Source organism: Cygnus atratus, chromosome 7, assembly GCF_013377495.2.
Source record: "Cygnus atratus isolate AKBS03 ecotype Queensland, Australia chromosome 7, CAtr_DNAZoo_HiC_assembly, whole genome shotgun sequence".
NCBI classification, from domain to species: domain Eukaryota; kingdom Metazoa; phylum Chordata; class Aves; order Anseriformes; family Anatidae; genus Cygnus; species Cygnus atratus.
The window spans coordinates 2,169,594-2,180,004 of record NC_066368.1 but is presented as its reverse complement, the minus strand read 5'-3'; the positions used below and the strand labels follow the sequence as shown (position 1 = coordinate 2,180,004).

General features: G+C 40.4%; 1 long non-coding RNA gene across 1 annotated transcript; it reads left to right on the top strand.

Moving 5' to 3' along the window:
* Window positions 1–1,161: 1,161 nt before the first annotated feature.
* On the top strand, window positions 1,162–9,765 carry LOC126913370 (uncharacterized). The gene is made up of 2 exons (XR_007708553.1): window positions 1,162–1,285; window positions 8,186–9,765. It is a non-coding gene; the product is annotated as an uncharacterized LOC126913370 (long non-coding RNA).
* Window positions 9,766–10,411: the final 646 nt, after the last annotated feature.

The following is a 10,411-nucleotide window of genomic DNA, read 5'->3' as shown; positions in this document are numbered from 1 at the left end:
CACCAAGTGCTTTACAGGGTGTCGGTCAGCCATGACAAGCTCAGGCACACTTTTAGCTGGAGGGGCTGTGATGCAGCGGCTGAAGTGAAGAGTCTTGTTCACACACCAGTTCTGTTGCAAGACCTGGGAACAGAACTTTTCTGTCTTTCCCATCCGCAAAGAGCAAAGCTGATATTTTTCAGTCTAGATTATTATTTTTTTTTCTTGGATTAAGGAAAACAAAAATGAGAGAGAAAGAAAACCAGTGACTCATTTCAGTTTCTTTGCTGAAACACAGCTGCCCTTGTCACAGGAACACGATTCTTAGAGCCTGCATCCAAAATTTATTGCAAAATAAAACTGAAACTTTTAAAAACAACCAGGCTAAATGTTGTTTCTAATTCTTTTTTAATATGTATTAGTGAGTGTAGGTCCAGATTCCAGCCAGGATCAAGGGTAGAACTGGAAACTTGGGAGAAACAAAGTTCTTGTGAAATTTTCAGACGAATTTTGCAAGCCCACACAGCCTACATTGGTTGGAACAAGCTTCAAAATAACTATGCATTTTTCAAAGCTTTGATGCTTCTGGACCTTGTGAAATTCCTGTAGTGGCAGGTCAGTTTAACTGCGCCCACACAACAACCCAAAGGTGATATTGTATTTCTTTCTCTACTTTTTGAAAATGTACAAAAAGGCATGAGTCCAGTGTTCCTAATTCATGAACTAAAAGGACTATGTACATGCATAAGTGTCCTCCAAACTTTCGTAGTGCAATCTTTCCGTTTTAGGAAAAAACATTCTTGCTTTGCCATGATCTTTCTTCCTGAGAAATACTGAGACCATACTTCTGAACTTTGAATGACCACCTCTCTGATGTTAGTAACTTTCCCTGTTAGCACAGTGCCATGTTTCTACAAATGATCATATACCTTGGTGATAAAACTGCCTTGTTCAGGAAACCTGTTCAGCAGTGACATTTGCTGTATGGAGCTGTGTCTTGTGAGCCTAAAATTTGAGCTGCTTCTTAACTGAGAACAACCTGGTTGGCACTGCATAGTGCCCAAAGAGGAGGGAGTAAAAGGATTTGAGGGAATCAAGCGCTTCAGAAAGGACTTTTGCTCAGCTTGACTGAAATAAAAGAAAAATATTGCTGTGTGAGTAAGCCAAGCGTGATCGGTGTTTGCAGCCTCTTCTTCATTTCATGGGTGAGGCCAGAAAGAAAAATGGCCTGAAGTTGGGCAGGGAGGCAGTGCAGAGGACAGCGTGAGATGAGAGGGAAGAAAGATGACCTGGTTTTGCTTCCAAGGTAATTTTACATCACTTTAATTATATTTAGTTACATTTATATTTAATAGGGTAGCAACTATTGGACTGAGATTTTTATTGTTTTTCTCTGAGTAATTTAAATTTCCAAGAGTTTTTTTTTTTCTTTTTTTTTTTTTTTCCTAAGACTATGTGACCTTCTTTCATGAGTTTATTTTAGATCTAGTGGAATGTCCCAGAGAAAATTCCAAATGGTCCTTAATATATGAAATGTTTCCAGAAAGGAGAAATTCTCAGTGGACTATGAAACTATTTTTCAATCATGGTGTATGGCACACAAACCACAGCTGAGTTTTTTTCAGTAGGAAAGTATTGCCCAGTGGGTTAAAAGAAAATAAAGGATAATGGGATTTTTCCGTAAGGCTGGAGCCGTTCACAGGGGTTTCCTCCCCACTAGATGTCACTGGAACTGTTTGAAATGTTTGGAACAAACAGCCCCAAACTGCCCAGGTTTGGAGCTTTGTTACAAATATGAGACTTGGACCAGGTTTCTTTAGAGCTTTTCTCTGCTTCATGGGCCTTTCACGGGATCCTGGACTAAGTGATGGGTAAGCATGCATGGTTCATGCTCTGGCACAGATCTGGGGACAGTGCAGGTGAAACTCATCAACCTTGGCATTGAGCTTGGAGGATTTGGTCTTCTTTGGGCAAGCCAAATGGAATCAAAGAAAATGCCTGGGTGCCACCACCGTTTGGCTGGGGGGGGTCTTTGAAGGAAGAGCAGGGTGGTGCAGAAAGCGAGTGGTTGTCTCAGCACACCTCTTCCCATGGCTGCAGCCACCCCGTGCTGGGAGCACTGTGTTGTGAACCACAGACAGAGCTTGGGTGCTTGTGCACTCTGCCATAAAAACAAGGGAATTCTGACAACTTGTGCCATTAAATTTTCCATGGTTCTCCTCCTCAGGAGTACCGATGTTAACCTCATGCCGCTGAGAAGAGCAGCTCCTCATATTATTAGGGCTACTATTTAAATTCTCCCTGTAGTTCCAATTGACTACAGGAATCTTCTTGCATTCTTATTCAAAATTCAGTTTAGTGTGATTATGTGGCCATGCATCAAATATGGCAGTATAATATGTCCTTTCATCTACTTGCCATAATACATCCCTTTTAGTGCCACATAAATCCCTGAAAATATTGCTGTCTTCTGCTCTTGAGATTCTTCATGTGCCTCTTTGCCTTACTGCCTTCCTCGTCTATTGTATCTCCAAGCTGAATTAATTCTTTTTCTTCCCCAACCTGGCTGCTATGCTGTAACTCCTGCTTTTGAGCAGCCACCATGAAACAGCAGCTCTTCCAGAGTAAGAGAGGAGCCAGGACGAGCCCGGTGCTGGCAGGACCCTCCTGGCCGTGCCAGCGTCCAGGCTCTGCTCTGGCTGGCGGCTGCTCGCAGCCTCCCCGAGCTGGCAGCACCTGCTGTCAGAGTAGCTCAGCCACAGGGGCTCTTGCAGCACCGAGGAGGTGGTAACTGAGGAATTAAGGAAGCCAACACCGGACATCTACAGCGGCACCCCAGCAGTGTCAGCGGCTGTTCTGCTCAGCCACAGAAGTCAGCAAGTGGGATGTCACTAGGAGAAACACGGGTCCATGTGGGGGCCTGGGCACTGCCCTGTGATGCTAAAGATCTGCTGCTTTTGCAGCGACAATTTAGTCCATGCACAAGCTACATTACAACACACTGTATTTATTTTACACAGGTAACTGCAGGTGGACACCAAATACCTTGAATCCCTTTCCATCCACAAAAGTGTAAGCATTGCACCATGGGCACCTGCTGGTTCTTTACTGAGACTCCTGGTTGTAACTCTTCCTCTAGGATCACCTTCATCAATCCTTTCCCCACGTAGGCAATGGAGAGCACAAGCTTGCCTGTGCCCCATAGCAGCAATGGGGCTCCACAAACTTTCCTGAACCCCCTACTTCCCTGTGCTTCACAGAGTGCATATTGGTTTTGGCTTTTTTAATTAATTAATGACCCGCTTGCACCACTTCAGCTAAACCCACCTGTAGGCACAGTTGACTCATGAAGCATACACAAGAAACAAGGGTATATTCCCTTACACAACTTCTGTATTAAGTTATTACATTAAGCCGGCAAACTTTCAACCTTCTCAGTACTCAATAAATTTAAGAAAATGAATTGAAGCTACTTGCCTATTTTAATATGTACTCCTGAAGACATTTTCCATTTTTTTTCATGGTTTAATTAAAGCCTCATGGCAATGGTATGCTTCTTTCTACCTACTATGCCAGTGGTTAAAAAATTACGGGACTTCAAGTACCCTGCATGTCATTAATTGCTCTGCTGAAGATAAAAGAGCAGCGATATTTTTATCACAACTGCTACAGCAGGCAAAATTAAAAGTGCCCCTTGCTCATGCCAGTGGAGCCAGCCAGGAGCAGGGCCATGGCACTCACCACTCCCATCCCTGCATCCCACCACCTGCTGATGCCCAGACCCCCATTAGTGCCCTTCCATCTCGCAGCCCATTTTGGGAACTAGTTCATTCTGCCGCAAGTCCTGACGAGCAGAGGAGCTTCCCCGCCCCACTGCTTAACATTAAAAAATAAAGTAGAGAAATCTCTAAATTAAGAAAGTCCTGGCAGAGTACATTCAGCGCAGGACAATGCAGAGGAAGGTTACAAGTATATTAGGATAAGGGCACCACAATTATATGAAGAAGTCTGGAGAGAAAAGATTACATTGTTCTGACAACAACATTTTTCAAACATTTAGACCTTTAATATCATTAATTTAAAGTACAAGATTAAATATTTTATGCAAATATTAGACAACAGCAAAGAGCTCCGCATATTAGGATTTAAAACAAATTGAAAGCATGCAAGACATATTCATTTCTTAAGCAGTTTAGTTAAAAAATCGGTATTGTCTCTATTAGGATTAACTGACAGTAACTCTTTGTGTTCAAATGGATTTAACTTCACTCTGGTTTGTTTTCCAGATATCATTGTCCTCCAATAATCATGGATAAAGGGAAACGTAAAAGGACAGATCAAGCAAAAATATATCTTCACATCATAAACACAGAATTATGTTTAAATTTCATTACTAAGTGGGATTTCGGCTTCATATACCATGCCTAATCCTACAGTATAAAAGATGTATAAAACCTCTTGACAAATTCTAACAGACTTTCTGGAAGTTGCATATATTGATTAAAACATCAAGCAGTTACATACAAACCAATAATGAATTACTTCTTGTTGGAAGATAAAACTTTGTGATATTTAAAATTACAGACTTGAAAGTAAGTAAAATTACCCCTAATTATGCAGAAGGGAGCAACACCTTAGCAGTAAACAAGATAAGCACCTCAAACAGCACTAATAATTTTAATTAACATTTTCTAGTTTCCTTTCACCTCCTTTCAAGGTCATCTGCTCCCTTCTCCTGGTACAACATTACAGCACAGTGTTAAAAACTTACATTCCATTACTAATCACTTTGATAAGCCAAAAAAAAAAAATTACTTTCCAGTACAGATTTTTTTATTTAATCACTTAATCATGTGCAAAAACAAATATTGCACTGTGCAAAGCTGCTGGGAAGGTTTTTGCAGTGAATTGCTATCAGAAGTCACACTCCAGCTACCAGGTTTTGGTTAGTTTTGGGGGCCTGATTCTAAACACCAAAGGCAAAATCCTTGCAGGAGCTTTGTCTATGAGCAGAAACCAATTCACATTTTAAGCATAAGTTTAAAAATTTGGACTATGTCTAATTTGGACTATGTCTGAACTTGTGAGTATTCAGACTGCAATCAAAGTTTAAAAGAATAGTGAACTGTGAATACTGAAAAATGAAAATTTGGCATAATATGCTAACCTGCACAGTACATACATTACTTTATCTTAAGCAGCAATTAGAAAATGAATGCTCAGGATATGATTTTGTTAAACTCTTTCTTTTCTTTTTGTAAAACATACAAAAGTTGGTAAGAAAAGGGCTTTGTTATATCAGTGGGTTTGTTCCATGCCACAAATTTAATGTACGAGGTCACTTGGAATATAATGTGTAGAGAAAGAATCTCATTAGGCTAAAAAGAATGTAAAATGTGTCAATTTGATCCAAATGAGAACTGTAGTAAAACCATGTTTGATGTTCATGTGCAATAAATCTTTAACATTTGTCTGTAAAGTATTAGAGAACCCATAGGGAAATCTCTATTTGTGATAGCTGAACATTTTCAATGATTTTTTTCCTATAATCCTTTGTTGACATTTAGCATATGGTAACAGAAAGGAAGATCCTAAAATGAGAATTATTAATTATTATTCTAAGGTAAACAAGATGGACACCTTGCCTGTACCTACAAGGCTTTTGAGAAAGACAGAAATTCTGAGAACCTCCCGCCCCCCCCTTCTCCCCCACTCCCATCACTTGGGGCTGCTCAGATTTTGGTCACTTTGGGGGGAGAACGTATGAAACCGGAGGTGCCCTTCTTGGGGAGAAAGTATGAAATCAGAGGTGCCCTACCTGGCCGCGGTCACCACAGTGTTGGGTTTTATTTTGATATATTCATATTGTTAATTACCGTTGTATTTCAATTTTCTCTCTAGTATTTTTGTTCATTCATAATAGCTTTATGGTTCAGTGGACCGAAATGACTAAAATGAAAGATTTCCAAGATTTCTTCTGGGAGTAATTTACAAAAGACCACAATTTTTTAATTGTTCCTGATGTTTAGTTCTGGGTATCTGGAAGAGGAGAAATCAGCCCAACTCTTTTAGTTGCCACACCAACCGTATCGGAGATGGATTTTTGATCTCTGTCGATTGCTTCGTTTTCTGCAGCCCAGCATCCATATTCTGAGAACTAGCTTATAGCAATGCTGTGGTGTTTATATTTCTGCAGCTCACACTTGCTTTCGCAAGAGAATTACGAGCTATTTACGTCCTTTGAGGAGGCTCAGGGAATAATGGGAGAAATGTCAGAAACAATTAAGAAAAATGGAGGCATTTCATTTAACCAGTAGAAGAAATACATAACTTTTGCTGAATGGCTGAACTCGAAGTGCCACAAGATTGCTACAATATGAGCTCTGGCTCCTGATTATCACGAAGTTGTATAAAAAAACAACCTTACAACACTCGCATGCCAAAGGTTGCAACACAGTCTTTGGCAGGAAACGTGAAAATGCTCCAGCATGGGAAAAGTCTTCGAGCAAACTTGCATCTGTGCTGATTTACGTTTTTACAGCCGCGCGCGCTCTGCGCCAAAGCAACAGCAGCTTTCTGAAGCCAGCAAATGACTTTATGGCCGTGGTAACAGTCCTCACCGGGAAGCGGCACAGCACCGGCACAGCCGTGCCCCGCAAACCCACATCCCCAGCCATACCATCCCCTGCTACAGCATTTGCCCATCTCGTTACAGCCATGCAGGCCCTTTATCAATAAATGTGGTGTTCTCGGCCGAGTTTTCTTTGGCTTGCAGTCTGCTTTACAAAACCGCTGCATACTTGACAGTTTGCCCTAGTTAAAAATTCTTTGGTCAGAAAAAGCCCGGAGAATGAAACAGTATCTGGTGTTGTAAAATCTTGACCAGATTCTGAAATATTGCCTAAGCCCCTGTCAACTTGAAGGTGATTTCTCCAGGTCATGGTCTGGAAGGGAATTGATGGCACAGCGTGCAGCCTGTGGCTGTTCCGCCTGCACTACATCTCCGTCGGGAGGGTGCGCACTCACCTTTAGCGATCACCACTTTCTGAGCACCTCTGGTTTTGACAGTATAGTTACTTTTATTCATAGATTACAGGCTAAACATAGGAAAATGAATCAAGAAAAAAGCGCTTATGTGCCTACTGCTTTTTTCATTTCTCTATTTCTATCTGAGTGGTTATCAATTACCTAATAACCCCGGGAAAAAATTCTACCTGAGGCAGAAGTAGAGATAATACCTGGTTCTTGCTTCCAACTGTTCACCTCAGCTGTGTCAGCATTTTTCTGATGGTGCGAGTCCATTTTCTAGCTTTTATGGCTGAAGAAACTGAGGCACAAGCAGATGAAATGATGCACACAAGGTCCAGCAAGCCAAAGGTAAATCTGGATATAATGGACAAATACCAGTGTAGTGACCTTCTGGACTGTCCAGCAGTGCTAAAATTAAAGCCATCACTCATGATAGAAAGGGCCTCTTCTGGTACAGTTTCTGAATGTGTCTGTAAACTATAAGGCTGTGGATCAACATAAAATTTGAATATTCTCATTATCAGACCATAGTAATTAAAGTGCTTCTGTCAACAAGATCTTGATGTGCTTAGTTTTAAGCATCTGCCTAAAATTATACTGAAGCAAAACACAAGCTTTGGTATTTTGCCAAATAAGGGTAAGACCTTAGGAAGAATCAGACTAGATCACCCAACTGTATAAATTATTAGTCATTACATTAAAATAAGTTCTATATATTTCTGGCATAAGCTCTGACTTACAGTTTTGAAGGGAACTGTCCTGAAGTTACAACAGCCCTGCCCTCGCCTTCCTCCTGGGAAACCGAGCTGGCCTCAATAACCCTTTCAGATCAGTGGCAACATTTAGGGTCTTAATTAGAAGGAAAAATACCTAGTTTTTCATTCTCTTTATTAACCCCAGGCTTTTCTGTACTGTGGTACTGTTTTTCTCTTAAAGTCTCAGAGCTTCACCCAGATTTGAGCAAGTTGGGAATGCCTGAAGGAGAAACTGTACAGAACTTTGGAGTGAGATATCACTGCAGGACTGCTTGGGGTTCGGTGCTACCCCCATGTCTTGGTTTGCTTTGGTTTGCTTTGGTTTGCTTTGGCTGCTCAGGGTGGACTGAAGTATTCATAAAATGCTGTTTTTCAAACTTCTGGATGGATACTAAGGAGATTTTTGTCCTTCTTTTGGGCAGTGACTCAGCAATGCTTCTGCACCGGTCAGGCTAGAGGAGGACACCCCCAATGCCATCCCCTGGGGAGGCCACCACAGGAAATCAAACCTTCACCCACTGCAGGAACTCCTCAATATTTCTGCAGCACAGTCCTGGGAGCCAAGGTATCCCTTGTTCGTCTCTCCGAGCATCGCACTGGGGATCAGGCACGTTGCTTTTAATATTCCTAATGGTTCTTTTTCCTTGGCCTAACTTTATTCCACTCATTTTGAAACTCTTGACAACCTTTCATCAAATGCTTCTGACAAACTCAAAGCATATCTAACATGGGCACTAATAATTTAGTACTGTAATTTTATGGGTATTTTAAAGTTCCTGAGTATTACTATTATTTTATGGAATGGCTTTTCCTCCTTTTCTTTGGTCTTTCTTCCTATATTCAGTGGAATTATAGGTGAAATGTATTTCTTGGCTGTTGTTTCATCTTTTGTTCATACAGTTAAATATTGCACTAGTTAAAGATTGCACGAGGCCCCCACATTAAAATTTTATTGTATTTTTGTATTTATTTTTGGCCCAGATCTGGAGGCCTCTCAGGCTCAGGCCTTGTGTAATTTTATTGGTTTGTGGGTGGAGGAAAGGACAAAAATGAGGTTTGTGGCCAGAATGTTATCTTTGGCTATACACATCTATCTGAGGGCCTGATTCTCTCTGGTTCATAAGCACGTAAATCTCGAGCAGCTCCACTGGAAAAAAAAAAAAAAGGAAAAAAAAGGGGGGGTTAAAATGATGTAAAATGGATGTAAATTAGATCAGAATCACCTCTGTGGTGGTTGCAATGTAAGAGTTTTGCTATTTATGATGTAGCTGGGAGCTGTTGACTAGCCTCTCTAAAGATAAGAGCCACCTATAACTCAGTAGTGGGCATCTTTTTTTTCATTTTGACTAATGACTGCTGGCTAAACGAAAGATAAAAAACACTTGTTTTTATGAGCTCTAGTGCCTATAAGCAACAGCAATAAGAACACAAAACTAATCACGCTGAGAATCACAACTGAATTTTGGTGACCTTGCTGTTGAGTGAAAAGCACCTTATTCTACTCTCCTTCCACAACCAAAAAACTATTGAATTCAAGTGCTAATACACAGAGGTTTCAGCCTGAATCAGTTTTTGGTTTTGGTTTTGTTTTATAAAAGGGGGACTATCACATCCTCTGGGGTCTGGGTCTGCATGTTCTACAGCTCACCGTGAATCGTGGCCACCGTATCCTGAGCTGCTTCCTGCCTGGTTCATTGCCATCACCACCATCATGTTCCTCCTTCAAACCTGTCTTTCTCTTGCTTCTTTGCACATATATTCATGTCAGGTCTTTGGCTTGGAAATGACTTCTCCTGTGAGCCAAACCTTCTTATTCTACACTTTAAAATCCTTATGAAATTTGGCTTGCCTTCCAAAGCTAAGCCTCAGCTCCCTTGTTACTCTTCTAAATATAAAACATTTTTATTGCATTGTTATGCTGAAAAAAAAAATGACAAGACAAGACGAAAAGAAAAGAAAAGAAAAGAAAAGAAAAGAAAAGAAAAGAAAAGAAAAGAAAAGAGAGAAGAGAAGAGAAGAGAAGAGAAGAGAAGAGAGAAGAGAAGAGAAGAGAAGAGAAGAGAAGAGAAGAGAAGAGAAGAGAAGAGAAGAGAAGAGAAGAGAAGAGAAGAAAAGAAAAGAAAAGAAAAGAAAAGAAAAGAAAAGAAAAGAAAAGAAAAGAAAAGAAAAGAAAAGAAAAGAAAAAAGAAGGAAAATCCCTGCACCCAATGTGAAGCAAGTGTTCAGCATAACAGCGTATCACATGTCTTTCTGTTTTGTCTTGGTATCATCTCCCTTGCACATGCTCTGGGCTCGCTATCTGTATTCCTCCTTGTGTGTCTCCAGCACTGAAAAGCCCTATAGCAGTCATAACTAAAGAGTTGTTTCTAGTCTGAACTGGAGAGTTTTGGAGATGGGAAAAGCTGTCCCATTATTGATCACACTGCACCACTTCCTAAAGAGAAATCTGTTTTCTAGGATATTCATTTAACACCTTCCAAAGACATTAAACTTCACTTTCCTATACCACTGAGGGGAGCCTTTGAAATGAGTTATTTATATTTTTATGTGTCCATTTCATTCATTATTTCAAATCTAATTTTAATCATTTCAACAAAGTGTCTTAATATTCCCAATAATGACACTTGTTAGTTTAAATATTAAAATTC